This window comes from Anomalospiza imberbis, chromosome Z, assembly GCF_031753505.1.
Source record: "Anomalospiza imberbis isolate Cuckoo-Finch-1a 21T00152 chromosome Z, ASM3175350v1, whole genome shotgun sequence".
Classification (NCBI taxonomy): domain Eukaryota; kingdom Metazoa; phylum Chordata; class Aves; order Passeriformes; family Viduidae; genus Anomalospiza; species Anomalospiza imberbis.
This window is the reverse complement of record NC_089721.1, coordinates 43,822,262-43,843,778: the sequence shown is the minus strand read 5'-3', so window position 1 is coordinate 43,843,778 and position 21,517 is coordinate 43,822,262. Positions and strand designations below refer to the sequence as shown.

Below are 21,517 nucleotides of genomic sequence, written 5' to 3'. Positions count from 1 at the left end.
AAATTTTAATTATTAAATTCATTTCAGTAATTAATTTCAGCTAGCTTGCCATTCATTGTAGCTTGATCTCCCAGTCTATATTGTTCTTTAAAAAAAAAATTCTCCTCCATTGATCTCAAGACTTTGCCTTCAAAACTTCAGTTCTCAGAGTTTGTAGATGTATGTGTAGCATCTATAGTTACATGTGCCTGTTCCTATTCACAACTCTAATATTAATCCAGGGCTGACGTTACCAAGTCCTTCTAGTCTATTTACAGTCTTTTACTCTTTTCCTATGAACATCCTGTAGCTTTCCACCCTCAATGATTTGTTTGAAATAACTTTGATGCCAGAGATATTTACATGTTAGCATGTAAGCTATGTGTTTTTCTTCAGTATTTACCAAGTCTTTAAATTTCCCTGTGCAGAGTACAATTGTAGATTGCAGAAATGAGAACTTAGCAGAAAATAACTCTTTAGATCACAGAGTGAAGCAGCGCCAGGTGTTTGAACAACCCGAATCCTGTATTTATAAGTCTGTCCCCAGGCTGATGTCACTGAGACAAGCAAGTATTTTTTGTTCTCTAGTAGACTAGCTGCAATTATATTCTGCAATGCTTTCTTTAAACAAAATGCAAAACAAAATCTCCAAGGTCATTTTTAGCTGGCAATTTTTTACAGTAGATTAGAGCAGATCGCAAGAAAGCTAAAGTATATTCACATACTTCTATGTAAAAGTTAACAAATTGCACTATAAAGAACACAGTGACTTCTGCCATCACCATAAACAGAGCAAACTCCAAATATTTCAGTGAGATAAAGAGAAGGCAGAAGTTAGAATGCAGTTAATGAATATGTACATGTTGTGGTTTGACATGGAAGTGAATTTTCTCAAGAAGTTAGTAATCAAACCAATCAGTAGTCAAGTTTAGATATTGGCACCTGGAGTGACGACTTATGGACACGCCTCTGAGAACACAGGGAGTTAAAAGCAAGAACTCCCAAGGGAACTGGCTCTCTTTGGTTCTGGTCGTTGGACAGTGCAGACTCTCCCCTGCCCAGCCACAGGCTGGCTGGGGCAGGGGAAGCCATGCGGCCTAAGAGAGGTAGGCCCGGGGTGTGAAGGGATTTGAACCGGGCCAGCTCTTGTGGACGGAAGGGTGGAGAGAAATTGAGATATCTTTGTTCCCCTTGCCCCACACCCCCCCCCCCCCCCCCACCAGAGGGAAAGAGACAGAGAATCCGACAGCACCTGTAAATTTGCCAGTGGAGGAGAAGAAGAAGGGGTGGGGGGGAGGGGGAGATGCCCAGTCGTGGGAGTTGGCATTCTGGGCAGAAATTTCAGCCGTCCGGGGAGTCTGAACTTTTAACCCTATCCTAAGAAATAAAAGCTTTGTAAAATATTACTCCTCCTCAATTTAAAGTAGAAGAGAGACAGTCCAGGACCTGAGATGCTGGAAGAAATTTTTGAGTAGAAGGAGATGATAGAGTAGCTTGTAACTAGACTTTTCTTGTTAGCAATAGACTGAACCAAATTCTCCTGCAATAGAGACTGCATTTTAGAGGAAATGCAGTAGTAAACCAAGGGACCTGCTTCAGCAACTACCAACACAGGAATAGAGAGAACAGAGAAAAGCTGAGGAGGGTGTGGTGATGCCCTCTGTCTTCAGGAAGATGATCTCTGTTCTTGAGACCCTCAGCCCCAAGGGAGGAAGAAAATGGGGGAGACTGTGGTCCCAAAATTAGAAGCTAAACTGTTGTCTCTTTTAGTCTGTGACAAAGCATCCTTAAAGGAGCCCTATGAGCAGTCTGTCCATGCACAGTGGTAAGAACACTGTAGCACAGAAAGGAGAGTGTCACACTGACAGATTTTCTCCGGGTGGTTGCCATGTGTGACATAGAAACACAAGAAGTAGCAACTGTATTTTCTGGGGTTTCTATAGTGGAAGAGAGACTTCTCTCTCCTTTGAGAGACTGAGTATCAGTTATCTAAAGAGTAACAACTTAATCAGTAATCCTAAGTAGTGTCTCACTGTAGTTTTATTAAAAATTAGGTAGAAAGAAAAGGAGTGTTTTAGAAGGTCTTCAGCCTAGATTTAGTGTGTGTGTCTTTTATAGTAGTAGTAGTTTAATAAAGTTTTTTTCTTTTGTTATTAAATTTAGGCCTGCTCTACTCTGTTCCTAATTACATTTCACAGCAATTATTTAAGAAGGTACATTTTCATAGGGGCACTGGAATTGCACCAGTGTCAAACCATAACAGTACATCCTGTACATTTTTGTCTCTTTTTATTGTAAAACAGAGCAAAAAGGAGTGGGAGAACGTCTGTTAACAGTCGCGTCACTATTTGGTAGAATCAGTTATAATTATTAAACAAATGTAATTTATAACATAACTAGCATATTTACTAGTATATCACCACTCAGTCTTTGGTTGAGCTTACTTCTTCATTCCTTTGCTAAACTTCTCTGTTCTGCAAAGCTCCACTCAGGTGCATTTGAGAAATTACATCAGACACATACAGCCTTTCCTGCAAGAGCAATTTCCTGAACTGCTGGGAGTTGTACAAGAAATAGAGTCAGATACCTGGTTAACACATACACTTTTCACACCTTCCAATATCTGATGCACTTTCAGTCTCCTAAAAAGTTTCTCTCAATGTACACATAACTGACCGGTTTAATGAGGGCAAGCACAAAACTGGCATCTTGGAAAAACCAGAGGTGCTTCATGGGAAAAGAAAATAAAAAAAAGGAGTGTGAGAAGTAGACTTACAACCAAAACTGAATGATTTGTGTTAAAAACTACAGAAAGCCCCCTTACATTTTGGTTAAAGTTAAGTAACCATTCATATAAGGTGCTGGAAAAAGACAAGAGAGATGAAGGCTGGAAGAGAAGTTCACATTTTGAATCCCATACTTTTAAGCAACAGCAAGTTCTGTGGGCAGCAGTAAGTTGAATAGAGCATCACCTATCCAAAACACAGAAGGACTATACCATGTAATTAGACTGCCTGCAAACACTTGTTTTGTATTTTTAAATCTGATTTTAATGTTCACTCTTGTAAGATATATTGAGAAATAAAATTTTTAATCTATAACATGCAATGTAATTTTTCAAAACAAATAAATTCAACAACAAAAAATATTTTCTTTCTTATGATCCTAGAAACTCTCTTCTGCTGCTTTCACTGAGTGATGTTTCTGCAGGGAGAAGTTTATTTTCATGCTATTGAAAATACCAGTTGTTTTTGTGTAATAAATTGAAGTATATCTGTATTTTTACAAACTACATTAAATCATATCTAGCACAGAGACCTGTGTCCTGGCAACTTTCCTATTGTTTTTATTGTTTATCTTTCCAGTCAGCAAATGCTAGAACCCAAGCTGTATTCCTCTCTCCATATTTGCTGGAAGTAGTGTTGTAGACTACAGATATATGATGTTTCACAGACCTCACCTTTCAGTAGTTTTTTGTTTCAGCAGAATTACATTTCATTTATTTACATGATTGCCACTCCAACATGTTTAGCTGTACTTTAACACAGAAATGTTCCACAGCTCTAAAAAGCATTTATTGAGCCAGACCATCATTAATTACATTTTCTAACCAGGGAAGAAGAGCAGTACATTTTATAGATGCTTACTTCAATGCACATCCTTAAAATGTGAATAGGGAAATGCAGAGTATTTTACTGCTACCTACAGAATAGTATATCATCATTAATAGCCAGTGCTATATTCTCAACTTTGTTTGTTTGATTTTGTTTGGTTGGTTTTGGTTTGGTTTGGTTTGGGTTTTATTTTTAGTGGGGTTTTTTTTTGGTACAAAATAACATAGCAATGAGATCACAATCAGTATTAAAAATTGTACAGATTTCCTATGCATGTTTAAACTTGCTATGTATGGCAGGAAGCAGAGAGTTCTCCTTTAAAGGACTAAACTGAAAGCAGGTATTTCATAAATTTAAATAAGCAGGGCCCAATACCTGGAATTATACACATATGGCTTCTGTACTTTAACACTCTGTTCAAGTCTCAAGATCTTTCAATCAAACCAAAACGACCAAATATTCTATTAGAGAAAATCTCATTATTAAGTTCTCTACAACTTAAAAGATATTTTTTTCAATTTTATATAAGATTTAATGCATTCATTAATCATAAAAAGTCTTTAAAACACAATAAGAAACTGTCCTTAGGGCAAAGGAGTACAATTTCTGGCTCAAACCCTGAATCACTAACACTTAGATGACTAACACTTAGTTAACACACGTGAAAAAACTCTCTACTCACTGTTGTGTTTCTAGCAAGCCCAAATAAAAATTACATTTAAAATTCAATAAAATTGAAGCCTCAAGATGGAGGCTTGATCTTATGATTGTCACAGTAGATGAGGTATATACAGCATAATTACTAACCTTGTATTTTTTATTAAAGCTAGAGTAGACTTGAGGTTTTAGCAGACTGTCTTTTCAATGTCACTCCTCCTTCCCCAATTCTCCAGTACCTCCCTTCCACCTGAGCTTCGTCTGACACCAAGCAAAGAAAGGCAGGAGTAATTTCACCTGGGTTTTTAATAAATCTGTAAAGTCCTGTGGAACTGACCTGTCACACTGAAGCAGATTGATGATTTGTGAGCAGACCTGGACTCTTCAGAGCTGCAGCTTATGTCTACCACTCAAGGTAACTCTCTCAAAATGACACTGCTTGGCCAATGTCTTCACAACAGCATCTGGAGAGGGGGATAAATGTTTTGCTGATGCTCAAGAAAGCTTTTTGCAAGACTCAGGGATTCAACTACGTGATCTCTAGAAAAGTGTATTCCAGCAGGTATAGACTCCTCTACCCTTCTGCCCACTCTCACCAGACTTCTGATGAGCTCTGATGGATGTCCTTCCCTTAGTCCCTCAAAGATGACAGAGTCTAATCTTTGACTAAAACCACCATGTCAGCTAAACCACAGCACTGTCAGGTCCAGCCTCTTTGGAATACATCCGGGGATGGTGACTCCATCCCTTCACTAGGCAGCCTGTTCCAGTGCCTGACCATCCTTTTAGTAAAGAAATTTTTCCTAATGTCCAACTGAACCGCCCCTGACACAGCTTGAGGCCATTTGCTCTCATCCTGTCACTAATTGACTGTGAGTAGAGACCAACCCCATCTCACTACACCCTCCTTTCAGACAGTTGTAGAGAGTGACAAGGTCACTCTCCTGAGCCTTCTTTTCTCCAGGCTAAACAACCCAAGCTCCCTCAGCTGCTCCTCATATGGCCCTACTCTCTACACCCTTCGCCAGCTCTGTTGTCCTTCTTGGACACACATGTCCTTGTCCTTCTTGAAGTGGAGGCTCCAGAACTGAACACAGGACTTGAGCTGGGGAATCACCGCTGCACAGGAGGACAATCACTGCCCTGGTCCTGCTGGCCACACTATTTCTGATAAAGACCAGGATGCCATTGGCCTTCTTGGCCACCTGGGCACACTCTGGCTCATGTTCAGCCAGCTGTCAATCAGCATTCCCAGGTCCTCTCCTCCTGGGCCACTCTCCAGCCACTCTTCCCCCAATAGTACTGTAGTAGCGCATGGGTTAATGCGATCCAAGTGCCGCAACCAGCACTGGCCCTATTGAACCTCACAGCATCGGCCTGGGCCCCTTGATCCGGCCAGTCCAGGTCACTCTGCAGAGGCTGCCTATGCTCCAGCAGATCAACACTCCTGCCCAGCTTAGTGCTGTCTGCAGACTTACTGAGGGTACACTCAATCCCCTCATCCACACCATCAATAAAGACATTAAGCAGGACCCAGTAGTGAGCCTTGGGGATTCACAGTAGTGACTGACCACCAGCTGCAGCACCACTCAGCCCCACTCTGGGCCCAGCCTTCCAGCCAGTTCTTAAACCAGTGAACCGTGCACTTGCCCAAGCCATGGGCTGCCAGCTTGCCTTAATTTAATACAATTGTACAGAAGATTGACTCAAAAGGGAGTTAATTCCCCTTTAGTTTTAAGTACTCCCTTTTCATCAATAAGGAAAAATTAATGTGAGAAGGTCTAATTGAAAAAATAAAAGCTTACTAAAAAGAAATAACAGCTACAACTGAGATACTATTCTTTGTCCAAAACAAATCAATGCTGCTGGGACACTGGAAGAAACTTGCCAGCTGCTTCAGCACTGCCACTGTCAGGGGCTGGAACTCATGGAGAGATGGTCAAGCTTCCTGGCACAGCACAGCAGCTGCAGGCAGCGCCTGGAACTCATGCAGCGGGTTTGATCTCTCCTGGCCTGGTGCAGCAGATGGAGAGATAGGTATTGTGAGATTCCAAAGCCCTGGGAGAACAAAAGAAAACTACCTTGCCAAACAGCACAGCACAAAGCAGCAGCAGCAGCAAAAAGTTGTTGCAAAATTCACTGTGGAGAAGTTTTGGATTGCAAAATATAGCTTCTTGGTTGCGACTCAGAGATCTGCCCTATGCCAACCCCTAGACAGCCAGAAGACAACAGAGGAAGAGCTCCACACACATTTGTTTCTGGTTTTTAAAGGGATCCCCCATTCCCCCTTCTGTGAACCCAGTGGAAAACACACAAGTTCAGTTTCCTGGGTTGCTGAATCTTAAAGTGACAGTAAAAACAGACTACGTGGATTAATGTAGAGGAAATATGGAATACACATTTTTTGGGTCACCCAGCACACAGCTTCTGCAGCAGAATGTTGTGGGTGACTGAAGTCCAAGGTAGACAACATCCACAGTCTTTCATCATCCACTAGGCAGGTAACCTCATCATGAAAGGAGATCAGCTTGATCAAGCAGGCTCTGCACTTCCTAAACCCATGCTGGCTGGGCCTGATCCCCTGGTTGTCCTATATGTGATACATGATGGCCCTCAAGATACCTGTTCCATAATCCTCACAAACACCAAGGTCAGGATGACAACCCTCTAGTTCCCTGAACCCACCTCCCAACCCTTCTTGTATGTGGGCACTGCACTGGCCAACCTCCAGTTGTCTGGGACCTCCCCAGTTAATCAGAACTCATGATAAAATGATGAAGAGTGGATTGGCAAGTTGTCATGCCTGATCTCTGTACCCTTTGGTGAATCCCATCTATCCCCACAGATTTGTCAATGTCTAAGTACCACAGCATGTCACTACTTCCTCCTGCATTGCAAGGAGTCTGTTCTGCTCCCTGTCCCTGTTTATCAGTCCAGGGGACTGGCTGCCCCCAGGATAACAGGTCTTCATGTTAAACACTGATGCAAAGAAGGCATTAAGTACCTCAGCCTTTTCCTTAACCTTGGTGACACAGTTCCCCTCCATGTTCAATACAGGATGAAGATTTTCCTTGGACCTCCCTTTGTTGTTCACTTATTATAAAACCACTTTTATTATTTTTCACAGCAGTGGCCAGGTTGATTTCTAGCTGAGCTTTTGCCTCTGATTTTCTCTCTATACATCCTAACTACATCCTTGTACTTTTCCTGGGTTTCCTGCCCCTTCTTCCAAAGGTCATAAACTCTTTTATCCCAAATTCCAGCAAAAGTCAGACCAGTCTTCTTCCTTGATGGCTTGTCTTTCAACACATAGAGCATGCTCCTGTGCTTTTAAGATTCCACCCTTCCTGATCCCTTTATTATCATGGACTGTTTCCTAAGGGACTCTGTGTCCTGAACAGGTATGAGTTGGGTTAACCCCACCCCTTACTTCATCAAGAATCAAAAACTCTATTATTTTATGGTTGCTCTGCCCAGGATGGGCATTCTGATGACGACAACTCCCACTAGCTTTTCTTGGTTCATAAACAGCAGGTCTAGCAGGTACCACACTTTATCAGTTGCAACAGAAAGTTCCCTTCCACATACTCCAGGAGCCTCCCAGACTGCCTCCTTTCTGCTGCATTGAGTTTCCAACAAATATCTGGCAAGCTAAAGTCTTCCACAAGAAAAGGGCTGGCAATTGTGAATTACCAGTCAGCTGCTTATTGAATAGTTCACCTGCCTCTTCATCCTGGTTGGCTGGTCTGTAAGACTCCAACAAGGACATCTGCATTGTTAGCCTTCTCACTAATTCTCACTCAACCTTAACAACATTATCCTTCCTTACCAAACAGGTTCAAGCTTCAAAACAGGATGCTTTCTTTGCCTGGAGAGAAGAATAAAAACACATGGGATTTTCTAGTTAGCAGCTCCTGCAGGTGGATCTCCCCAGCCTGGAACCATTTGCAGTTCTTGGTGCTTCAGGACAAAGCATCAAGGCTGCTGGGGAAAAAAAAAAAATCTGTAGAAGATGGCAGCCAGATAGACACATTGTACTGCTTTTGTGTGGTGAGATTTTGGTAGAGGGGGACTGCAGGTGTGGCTTCTGTGAGATGCTGCCAGAAGTATCCCTTCTGTCTAACCGAGTCAATACCACCTGACTCCAGGTAGAACCCACCGCTGGCCAAGGCTGAGCCCATCAGTGATGGTGGCAGCATCTCCGGGATATTGTACTTAAGAATGCAAAGAAGAAAACAGTACAACTACATCGGAGAGAAGAGTAAGAAAATGTATATATATATGTAAATATACTCTGCAAACACCCAGGTACATGAAAAAGCATGAGGAGCAGGTACGCCAGTATATGTATGTATCTGTGTAGGAGCAGAACTTCCCCTGCAGCCAGCTGAGAGACAGGCTGTCTTTGAAATTCATGGAAGTCCACAGTGGAGCAAATATCCTCTATGGAGGACCCCACACCAGAGCACTTCAATACTCAGGAAAGGGACCCATGTTGGAGTAAGTCTGTGGCTGAGGGACTGTACCTCCTGGAAGAGATCCACACTGGAGCAGTTTGTAAAGAACTGCAGTCCAACACTCTGTAGTGTGTTGACTGTGGCTGGATGCCAGGCACCCACTGAAGCTGCTTGATCACTCCCTCTGCAACTGGACAGAGGAGGGAAAATATAACAAAAGGGTTCATGGGTGGAAACAAGGTCTGGGAGAGATTGCTCACCAAATATAATCTCTGGCAAAACAGACTCAGCATGGGGATATTAATATAATTTATTACTAACAAAATCAGAGTAGGATAATGAGAAGTAGAATAAATCTTAAAAACACCTTTCCCCACCCCTCCCTCCTTCCCAAGCTCAACCTCCTCCCCTTTAGCAGTGCAGAAAGATGAGGAATGGAGTTTGCAGCCAGTCCATCATAGGTTCTGTCGCTGCTTCAGGAGAAGAGTCCTTCCCCTGCTCCAGCATGGGGTCCCACAGGAGGGAGTTCTCCACAAACTCCTCCAATATGTGTCCTTCCCACAGGCACCTTCACAAACTGCTGCAATGTGGGTCACTCTTCCACAGGGTGCAATCCTTCAGGCACAGCCTGCTGCAACATGGGTCTCCCAAAGGGTCAGAAGTCCTATCAAGAAACCAGCTCTAGCACAAGTTCCTCTCTCTGTGGGTCTGTAGCTTCCAGCAGCTATTCACAGAAGCCACCTCTGCAGCCTGCCCACTACCAAATCTGGCCATATCCAATACAAATACAAATACAAATACAAATTTGTGGAGGACTGTCTGCTGCAGAAGTGTGACAAATTGAGAAGAGTATGAGGAATCTTCTGCCTAAGGAGGAAGGAGTGGCAGAAACCATGTTTTATGAAATAACTGCAGTCCCCATTCCCATCCAGTGAAGCACTGTTGGGGCAGTCTGGGAGTTGAGCCCATGGATAAGGGAAGGGGAAGGTGTTTTAACTTCTCATTCAACTTCTCAAGGTGCTTTTACTTCTCATTAACCTACTCTAATTTGATTGTAAGTAAATTCAACTGATTTTAGACCCTAGTTGAATCTCTTTTGCCTGTGACAGTAATTGCTCAATTATGCTGACCCTTGAGCCTTTTGCTATATTTTCTCTCCCCTGTCCAGCTGTGGTGGGCAGTGATGAAGAGGCTGTGGTGGGCATCTTGGGCCAATATAAAATCTTTGAATCATTTAGGTCACCTTTAAGATCATCATGTCCAATTCTTAACCCAGCACAGCCAAGTCCACCACTAAACCACGTACTATGATAGGTGCCATATCTACATGTCTTTTAAATACTTCCAGGGATGGTGACTCCATCACTGCCCTGGGCAACCTGTTACAGTGTTTGAGAACCCTTTTCTTGGAAAGATTTTTCTAATATACAATGTAAATCTCTTTTGGTGCAAGCTGTAGGTATTTCCATATGCGCACAAGCAGAAAACAGCAGGCAAAACACCAGCATTTGATTGACCTCTTTTTTGGAAGTCCTAATAAATTTAAACATACAGAAATACAGTGTTGCAAATATTTTAGAATAAGGACATAATTTTTGTATGTTAGAAACAAATTAACCACATGACTGCACTGAATGCAACTCAACGAAGTTTCAACCTCAGAATCCTATGACTCAAAGAAAACATAAGCGACTGACAAAATTATAGACAAATCTTAACTGCAGACAACACTTCTGAAATAACCAATTACAAATATTAGGCAGAAAAAAGGAATTTGGATGTAGAACCAGAACAGGAATTTAGTTACTGGAAAAGGTCTCTCTAGAGATTTGAGATAATCACAAAAGCTGTTGCTCTCATTAAAGTGCTGTATGGTTCAACCAAAAGCAAAAAAGTATCAGGATTCTCTTGTCTCTCTTCACATCTTAAAAGAATGAAACTTCTTCTTGGGTCTTTGAAAGCACTTAGGGTAATTTTACCAGTAAAGACATATTGGTGTCTTAGTCCACAGTTCCTTTTTTTCTAAATACTGGTGATGTGGAAATCACCATAACTGAAATAAACACGTCATAGCACCAAGAATAACACATACTAACCTGAAAGACAAATGAAAGAGCTCCAAATAAAGAGAGAAATATACATTATGTGCACTGTTTATATACACACTCAGCTACAACTGTTGGATAAGATAGCACAGCAATCTGTGCTCCACACATTTTTAATTCCATTTATACACCTTTACATAGGTCCTTTGGGCCACATAATTATTCACCAATGGAATGAGGTTTCATTCCTCAGTGACTCAATTATTTACATCTTTGCACAGAAATGAGACAAAGTATCAAATCTGTCTACTATTTAGTACTTGTTTTACCTAGGTAAAAATAACACATAACATTTACTCATTTAAAGTAAAGCAACTCTCCATTTTACAGACAGGTCTCCTGTCTCCTTTTCCTTTTTTAGGGTATCCTTTTTTTTCCTACACAATTTTGGAATGCATAAAATCACATTAAGAAGTCATGGCAGTTTTGTCTTGATGCTGTATCTACAGTTAACTAACTGGTCGTTAAATCTGGAAACTTGTATGAAAACTTCATGAGACAGTGTGTCATGAGCCTCCCCTCACCATCAAATCACACAAGACATGGCTACACCTCGGGGCATCTGAATTGCATTTTCTTCCACACTACCACACATCTTTATCATCAAACCTCTAAATACATGCTAATATACAGTCTAATGTAGATTTATATGTGGGAAACCCTCATTATGGAAAGTGACTACAAATTACAGTATGAAGACTAGTGCTGTAGCAAGCTATCATAGAGCACTATAAAAGGCAATGTCCCATTCCAGAGTAAGGACCGAGGGGGATTCCTAAGGTTTCTAGGGTGAAATTAGACATAAGCAAGGTCGATATTACACCCATAAGCAGTGTATTGATCTGGAGAAAGAAACTGGCCTCATTAGTGGAAAGAAAAGGCAGAAGCAAATGAAGGAACCAACTCCACGAGTGGCAAGATGCTCAGTGAGTGATGCACTGTTTGGGCAGGACAGAGGGCGATGAGGCGGCAGCAGCAGTAACGGCAGCAGGGCAGCAGAGGGCAGCACAGCAGGCGGAGGCACCAAACAGTAGGACAGCAGATCAGCGGGCAGGGATGACGGCATGGGCTGCATGGGATGATTAGATGGTGAGAAGGGGCAAGAGGCAAGGGCCAGGGTCAAGGGCAGCATTGTGACAGCAGAGGTTGGGCAAGAAGGGCCAGCAAGGAGCGAGCAAGAGAAGGCATGGTCCAGGGCCGGGATGATGCACTCCACAATTTCCTATATACTACACAGCCCCTCCCATGGTCCAACTGTCCAAGGAAATCCTTGAGTCATCTGGAGAAGCTCCCCTTAGCAACAGGAAGGAGTTCTCTCCACCCTCAGAGAGAGTGGCCCAGAAAGGTCCTCCCAGTGACAAAGGTTTTAAAGGCTTTCTCCACACCAGGAGGCTCCCTGGGGAAGTCCTCCTAGAGACAGAGCTCCTTTCCACCCCTCAGTGGGTTAGCCTGCTGAGAGACAGAGCCCCTGCTCGCTCTCCTCCCGCCGCACCAGTCACAGTGCTTGCTGTACTGTCAGCTGTGCTGTCACTGCCAAGGCATGTGCACATTTTCTAGTACTTTTCCATTTAAACAACAAATTTTTGAACAACAGTTCAGAACAAAATCAAATGTTGAGACATTTTCACTCTAACATTAATGAGTCCCTCATAAGTAAGTAACAGAATAAATACAATCTGAAATGAAGAAAGGCATCTCATGAAACAAGAAAGAGAAGTAACACCAGTAAATATAAAAATATGCTGAAGCAACAGATGTTTTGGAAAGCTGTGGATACTCCTTATGTTCTAAAACTGATCAACACATGAAGTTAAAAAAATAATGGCAGTGTCAAAACCTCACTTTACCACATAATGTTTAATACTATTACATAGTATTCATTATTTGTGAAACATTAAACTTTCTAGTATAAGATGTTATGGGCTACTCTCTTTAATTATCTTTAATATAATTCCAGAGCAGCTAGTGTCAGAGGGTAAAAAAAAAGAAAATATTTTACATACAAACAGCATTTTTGATTCTAAGAATAAAAAGACAATTGTTTTAATTATTTCTGTAGTGTACTTTTATACTTCTATATATTTTAGTATTACAGAACTTGAACTGTGATGTCAGTCTTTGAATACTTAAGTAGGTGGGTGTTTTCTATTGCTTTTCTTCTGCACACCACTAACATGAAATCGTTATTCCCATCTCAAGCAGAAAAAAAGGAGCAGAATGAGTTTGCTAGTAGTACATTAAAGTAAAAAACAGTTTGCCTATAATGATGCCTTTTTAAGACCCCCAAAAGCATTGTGAATGATGACTAGTAGAGAGGAAGAAAAGATTTATTGAAACACAATTTTAACATACTGATAGACCATGATAGCCAAAGAAAAACTATTCTGGTAAAAAAAATCAGTAAAATAGTATTTACAGTCTGTATGAATTCTCTGTACTAAAATATCTCTAAGACCTCTATTCATATTTCTGGAATTTCTGTTTAAAAGTTCTTCTGAAGAGTGACTTTTGTACAACCTGACTGTAAACATATAAACCAGTATAAGTGAAAGCAGGTTTTGCAGTTTGGGAAAAATGTACATCTCCCATGTCCCATTTGGGACAAGGATGCAATCTCCTCCTTGGGTAATTCATTTCAGAAAGAGGCATGTCTGCACACACAAAAGCACACACAGAGAAAGAAGGGAGATGTTATGCTCTGTTCCCCCCTGCCAGCCAAGGCAATTTTTATTTTAGTGCTTACATACAGATGTTAGTGTCCAAGTACCCACAGTACGGTTACTGCCCTTAAAAAGCAGATAACAGCTAATAGCTCTTCAGCTACTCACAGCTCTTTTAAAATTTGTGGCAGCAGATACAATTCATTTAAGTCATTGAAAATTGTGACATATCTGGAGAAAGTTCTATATGAAATGGCTGGAATATCATTTACTCTGACTGTATTTGCTTCAAACATCAGAAACCAAAAGCTTATTTCCTATGCAGTTGCTATTTGCATGAAACCCCAAGTGCTGTAGAATTATTTTCAATGTCAATTTTCTTGTTTATCACATTTTCCACTCTCTAGGTTTTCTAGTATCTGGTAAGTCTCTCTGGGATCCAGCTACATCTCTGATAAAGAGCTGTTTGACAACTGCATTTTTGATACAAGATTTCTCACTCATTTTAACTATATACAAATATACAGAAAGGACTTACACATATTTATTTATAAATATAGGTGTTGCCAGTATCATATTCAAACACATACAGAGAGTAAATGTGCTCATATATATACAGTAAAACAATAGGATTTCCATGGGGAAATGCAAAAGTTATTGTTAAAATGTCTGTCATCCATGTAAGAGAAACAGACAAGAGCTGGGCATTAAATTTGCATACAGTCCCAGGCACAGAGGTTCCTGCATGTGTAGTGTTCTCTTGCTCTTGAAGATGGGCATATCTGGCAGGAGGAGTCTGTCAGGATTAGCTCAGGAAAAAACACCTGCAAGGAGCTAATTTGAAGACATACTGAGAATTTGCCTCAGTATGTGAAAATAAACACAACTATGCATACTGAAAGTTACCACAAACACTATGCCACACATCAGGGAATAATCTAATTAATACACAGCCATACACCACACTGTGAAAAATGATAGCCACTTAGGATTGATTTAGGTCTTGCATTGCTTAAATCTGGAAAAGAAAGGACTTTTTAAATGTTCAGACTGAGAAGAAAGAAAAAAAAATGTATAAAATTAAAGTATTTGTGATATAAACTGGCCCAGATTTACTTGATGGCTCAGCTTTCTAGAGAATAACAAGGCAGCATAACGATGTCAAGGCTTCTTTTATGAAAAACAACCAGAAGGTGCAGTACCTTTCTTGATTTTGAAGCTGCTTTTGACAAAATCTATACTAATAGCCTCTGCTTCAGGTTACAATCAAGTTTTTTTTTACCTAATAGGCTAACTTGTATAAATAGAGTGTGTCTTTTACCAACAAAGCTGGCTGCTGAGGTTGAAGTTATTGTGACTTAAAATTCTGGTGGGAAGCAGATAGGCATTACTGCATATGATTTGTATTTTAAAAAATTATATAATCTATGTGTGAAAACAACTTGACCTGAAACTATCTAGCATGTTTTTCCTTTCCTCTTCTTCTCTTTTCCCCAAAATTAATCTTTTTTTTCTTTCTATCTTTTTTGTTATAAGAGAAAGCATAATGCCATTTCATAATTTATACTTTCTTAACACACACTGACACTCAAACACAAGGAAAATAACTCATCATATCAAAAGTAGGACAAGAAAGCATATCTCCAAATGTTCACAGCTACATGTCTTATGAGTCTTTACTACTCTTAAATAGTAATTGAAATTACTCCAGAGATTTCACATATTTCTTGGTATTTCATTGACAGTTCCCAGATGCTATTGAAGAGTACTAAAATAGATTTGATTGGGAAAAAAGCAGCTGAAGATTGCTCACACACCCACAAAAGGTTTTAGCCAGACTGCAAATCAAGAATACTGAGAAGGGGTCACAGAAGTCATCCAAAGAAAACTGAGGTAGTATCTGTAGCACTTTCGGAATGTGCTCAGCTGGTGTTGACCTCTGCACCTTGCCTTGCTCAAAAAAGAATGGCTACAGAGGAATGGCTACAGCTGGAGCCAGTGACAGCCAGCCTCCAGTCATGTCTCTTTGGTTCAGCAACATTGCACTCAGGATGCGACACTGAGTCTACCACCTTGCCAACAGTACAGTCAAGGAGCCTGGCATTGATTTCAGACTTGAGACCCCAGCAAATGTGAGTGTACCCAATGCATTTTTGGTAAAGGCAGAGGGGGAAAAGACTGCTTACTGAATAAGAATTGGAAAAAAAATCTAAATCTACTGAAAAAAAAACCTGATTACTGCCAACCCTCTTTAAATAAGAAGTGTGTCCTTCAACATACACATGTGTTTTGGGGGCGACTTGTAAGGCTAAGGTATGCCAGACCACCCAGGCCTGAAGATTGTTACTGAACATTTCAGACTCGGAAGGAGCAACCTTGTGTGTGGAGGCAGTGTGGGGAGTGGGCATCTCTCTTCCCCCTCACAGTTCAGGAGGATGCGTACACTGCCTGAAAAGTTAGCTGCGCTCCCTGAGACTTCTCTGGGTGTGGGTCTGTCCTTCTGTCCTGCCTTGCTCCCTTCCACTGGGGGACTGGGGACATTGGTCGGGCATGCTTCAGAGGGTGTGTGCTTCACCAGGGACATGCCGCACTGCAGCTCGGCACTACGATAGCATCTGCCTGCCTTGCCCAGTTTCTGCTGCTGCTGGCGGTGGTGCCGAAGTTGAACACTGCCTGTGAGTGTGCAAAAGGGGCCATTTTCCTTCCTCCCTCTCCTCTGGGCCGGACCACCATCACCCCGGGCCCCAAAAGCGTCCCCTGCCAGTGGCTGTGGGAGCCACCATGCCAAAAGGGAAAACCAGTATTAACTGGTTGGAAAATTCTGGGTTTGTTTTGCTGTTTGTTCTGTTCTGTTATATACATATATATTCTAGTAAAGAACTGTTATTCTTGTTTTCTACATTTTTGCTGGAAAGCTCCATAATTTCTGTAGTTACAGAAATTCAGAGGGAAAGGTCTTCTTTCCATTCCAGGAAGGTTCCTTGGTAGACATTTGTCTTTTAAACCAAGAAATTAATTGGCACCTAATGTGTGGCTTGAGAGGAAAGGATGAAAAGAGGATAACAGTTCTTGAGTAACCCATTTGTGTATTGGTTACAAAAACCTCATTAGGCATCACCATGGTCCAGCTTACCCCAGTTCAGTTGGCAGATGATCACGTTCATGTTTTTTCCATTTGTGGATCACTATCTAAACATGGGCCCTAAAACTAATGCCATTGTGACTGTTATCAAGTCTGCAGAACGGGTCAGTTAGGAGAGCAATTCTTGTAAACCTCTTTTGGACTGTGTGCATATGGCTATCTAACTACCACAGATTCTGGCATTGGGGGTTCACTAATTATGGTACCTGTTATGGGGGAAGAACACAGGGGGGTGTTTTCTCCCAGTCTTTTACCCTCCTTTTCAGGCCAACAACAACAGCTTTTGAAGGGTTTAAATTCCCCCCAGATGCTAAAGATACCATATTCTTGATTATGTTTTTGCTAAGTTTATTCAACACAGTCCATTTAGCATTTAGAGAGAGAGTGAAGCTACCCCAAAATCTGCCCCAGAGGGAAGGGATGCTGCCCAGATACCTGCTGCAGAGGCAAGGGAGACTCTCCAACAGCACCACCTGCAGTCAGAGAGAAAGGTGGGTAACACAGCAGTGTAACTAACAGATGTCACGGCCATTTCAGCTCCACACAAACCAGAAGGGCAGCCACAGCCAATCGCCCCATTATGCAGGCCAAGAGGGTAAAGCCTCTGTGGCAAGGTGAGTGGCAGAGTAAGTGTAGGTATGGAGAGGTCTGGCAGGTTGCTTATGTTACACTGCTGCCCAGGTAACCCTCTGGCATTCCAGTGGAGACCTTTTGGGTTCTGGCAATTTTGGCTGGGGCTAGGCCCTCCCGCTGGGGGCTTTTTTGGGAACTGCAGCATAATGCTGCGAGAGGTGTTGGGGCTCACCCAAGACTTGGCTAGGGGTTAAGGCTCCCTTCTATCCTGCTGTTTGGGCATTGAGCAGAGTGGTCACTGTGGGAGTTTTGTGTATTTGGCTCCGGGACTTTGCTACACTGCAATTCAGCACTCAGATAGAATCTGTCTGCTTTCTCTGCTTCTCTCTGCTGCTGCTTGGTAGTGCCAAAACCATTTGCTGCCTGAGTGAGTTTCGGGGGAATCACAACCCCTCCTCCCTCTTGTCAGATACTGCCATCACCCCTCAGAAGGTTCCATGCTCACCCCGGAGCGCCCTGTGCCACGCACAAGTAAGTCACTGCAGCATCTCTGTAGCACCTCCGCCTCGCCCAAGCCACCAACATGGCCTGCCAGCCATGGTCATGACAACACCAGCATGGAAAAATAGCGCTCAATGCGTGGGAAGCACCTGTTACTGTGTTCTTGTTTGCTCTCTTGTTTGTTCTGCTTTATATATATATATATATATATGTATATATATATATATATATATATATATATATTTTTTTTTTTTTTTAGTAAGGAACTGTTGTTTCTTTTCTTATATTTTTGCCTGGAAGGCCCGGGATTTTCAAAATTATAGTAATTCAGAGGGAGGGGTCTTCTTTCCATTCCAGGAAGGTTCCCACCTTCCTTGAGAGACATTTGTCTTTTAAACCAAGACACAGTGAGACACAGTGGTATAAGAAAAGCCTTTCACATAGGAACTTGTAGCAACCTGTAAGATCTGTGATGTTTCTAAGCCCATCTTTGTGCTGTTTTTCAAATAGGTAAATATTTTACAGTAGGGGCTCTTGGTTAATAGACTTCTCAATACACATGGGTTAAAGATACCTTTTCTTTATGAAGACAAATTAACTGGACAGGATCCAGCTATTTATATGTATATACGAATAGCTATTTCTCTCTCTCTCCCTATCTATATCTAATCTATATCTTTATCTAATCTATATCTATATCTAATCTATCTCTATCTCTACCTCTACCTCTACCTCTACCTCTATATCATCTATATCATCTATATCATCTATATCATCTATATCTATATCTATATCTATATCTATATCTATATCATCTACATCTATATATCTATATCTATATCATCTATATCTATATACAACAGAAAGCAAAAACCAGAGCAGTGTTTACATCCCACTCTAAAACCACCACACCAAAATTAACTATTTCAGGTGCCAAAGGGCTGGCTGTAAGCCTCTTCAGTTGTCTTCTCTTGAATCTTTAACTCACAACACTACTTTAGGCAATAGCATCCCAACAGTAGGAAATGGAAACCCCTTTCTTAGTGGGGACAATAAACATAAGTGACAGAAAGGCATGTGGTGGTGGAAATCCAGCCACACCTTCCCAATGACAGGAATCCAGAAAGCAGTGATTTCAATAACTTCTTCCTGTTAGAAACCACCTGAATGAATGAAAGCCTCATTGCTAAAACATGTAATTATCTCTCCCCTACTGTCAATCTGCCCCAGCAAACTAGCCTCAGAAACAAAATACCTAAAATTTGATTAAAAAGGGTGTAAGCGAGTAGCGAATCAAACACAGGCAAAATCCTGATGTAAAAATAACCTTATGAGAACAGAATTCTGCTGTGTGTTTTTCACATTGTAGAACAAAGTAGTACCAGTAATCCCCTAAAAAAGTACATCAGTAATGTTTATGTCAGACCTCAAAAAGAAAAATGCATTAAAAGAAGGTCAACAATACCTCATGAAAGCTCATGATTGCATTCCCATCTTTTCCTTTGAAAATTTGATGTTGTGTCTTGGCAGTGACAAATTGCATATTATTTGCTCAGCGGACTTTCCAGATAATAGAAGATATTCTTCCCCAAAAGAAGGTATATTTCAGGTAAACACTTTCACATGTACTGAGTCTGTCCTTTACTGAAAAAGAGTTTGATCTAATAGGTAGAATGTCATCGTGGAACAGAAAATTTTAAAATAGATTACCAGGTAAACTTTAAATTACTTCAAACACTGAAAATGCCTATTTTTCTTAAGATACTATTCCTAAGATATTGATATCTATGAAATGCAAGTTTTGCACTGCCATACCACAGGCTCAATGACAGCTACATAGTATTTATCTTCTGAATAATTCTTGAAGACCAATCAGTTCACCTAAAAAAAGTAGGAAGATAGAATACAAAAGAGCAAAATTGCTCTACTGACATTTTTGCATAAATTTATCATAAGGTAATTGTTTATACCCTTGAGACTTTCTTTAAAGTTTAGTGGAATCTCTATTCCTCTGTTGTAGAGGAATATCTATGTATTATGTATATATGTACATATATATGTAATAAATATGTATTTCTCTGTAATCTTTCTGTCACAGAACCCAACAGATTTCTATATATTGTTATCTAACTATGAAAAAGTTAAAAAATAAAACCTTCAGCTCATCCTCCAGATAAGCAGCTGAACAGTTTTCTATCATACTTAGGTAGGAAAAAATTGTAGCCTTTTTCTTCCACACAGTGAGAACAGAAAAAGAGAAAGTAATGTACAGGGGAAAAAAAAAAAAAAAAAAAAAAAAAAAAAAACACAAAAAAAAAAAACAACCTACCAGCCATGCCTGTGTACACCTTTAATTTTTCCTTGCTGCATAGATATATAGCTGTGTATGATCTGCATATAAAATACCTGATGTAGTGATGTGTAGTGCTGTAAGGATGTAACAGTAAATTAAAAAAATAAACTATTACTAAACCAATATTTTTTCAAATGTGTATTAGATGGAGTTTCCTCCTTACCTTGTGTTAATGTTTTTCTTTCTCCTGTCTATACAGTATATGCTCTGTTTTGAGAACAGTCATTCATGATGTGGTCCTGCTTTCCTTGGGTGCCCCAAGCTAGGAAATTACTCCCTTGCCTTATGAGTTACAATATGAGCATCTGCTGTGGACAGCAAGTGCCTTTCTAACTTGGCCACTAACATAAATTGAAGCAGGGCCTTCAGAAACAAGTCAGCTTTCCTTGTTAACCATGCAGCATTTGCTCAGGCAAAACAACTGATAAAATATACTTTCCTCTCAGTTTTTTATTTTTTTAATGCTTGTTTGGATTCCTGTAGCAATTTGAAAGATTAAAAGGTTTGCATTTTCCAAAACAAAACAGAACCCCAACCCAGAAAAAGAGTGGCTCAGTGCATGTGGGAATTCAAACCGTGCTTCTCTCATCCACAACAAAAATGCCTTCTATTCTAGTGAGAAAGGGAAAGGCTGGAAACTCCCATGCTGATAGTCCTGATGTTTTTCTGCTGCTACAGTGTGTCAAAGGTTAGTTCCCTCCCACCTGCATCACACTTTGCTTCTTCTAATACACAACCAAGCATTCAGACAATACGATTAAAAATCATCTTGCTCATGGGAGTCTCTCTCAGACATTCCATGTTTCCTTCTCAAATATCCCAGTCCAGCACACAGATAAAATCATTAACTTTACCTTAATAACAGCTTTGTATGATTTTTTATTTTTAAACCCTATTTACTGACTCTCACTAAAATTAAGCACAATCTTAGTAGAATCAAATAAATGCCAGCAGTTTTGTTCAGCATGCTTGTGATCATGGGTAAGGGTGATAGATAACCAGACCTTCTTTGTTATGACCTCTTAGGAGAAAAATAATAAACCTAGAGACATTCTGCATTATGTGACCTAAGAGCAACTCCAAAGGAAAGCAAACTGTCATTTTAAGAGCTGATATGCTATCAGTGGGTTCTAGAAATGGAAGCAGTGATATTATGAAGCATATACTTGAAAGGAAAAAAAAAAAAAAGAAATGTTAAACTCCAAAGATTTTTTTGCAGAACAGCCTCAGATTTAAAAATAATGCCTATGTTACATTTTTTGGATCTTGCATATCCAAAGAAGCAAATAATAGCAGCATTGGTAATGAGTCACCCCCCAGCACTGACAGCAATGTTGGTACTTTTGTGGGGTAGTCTTATCCTGCATTGCAGTGATTTTGGTGAAACTCCCTGACCATCAAACCAGCACCTCTAAGGTTAGTTGCTGACTGTTATAAGTGAAGGATCAAGCCCAAAGGGAGAAAGATGAAGAGAGT

General features: G+C 40.7%; 1 protein-coding gene across 6 annotated transcripts in view; it reads right to left on the bottom strand.

The window, feature by feature from the left end:
- The window catches only part of MCTP1 (multiple C2 and transmembrane domain containing 1), a 220,276-nt gene that overhangs the window by 69,417 nt on the left and 129,342 nt on the right, over positions 1-21,517 (bottom strand). Inside the window, exon 16 of one of the 6 annotated variants that reach the window (XR_010994586.1) lies at positions 4,588-4,714. The exons of the other annotated variants lie outside the window; for them this stretch is intronic. The gene's annotated coding sequence lies outside the window, so the exon portion shown is untranslated. The remainder of the gene's footprint in view (positions 1-4,587; positions 4,715-21,517) is intronic. 6 annotated transcript variants of the gene reach the window in all.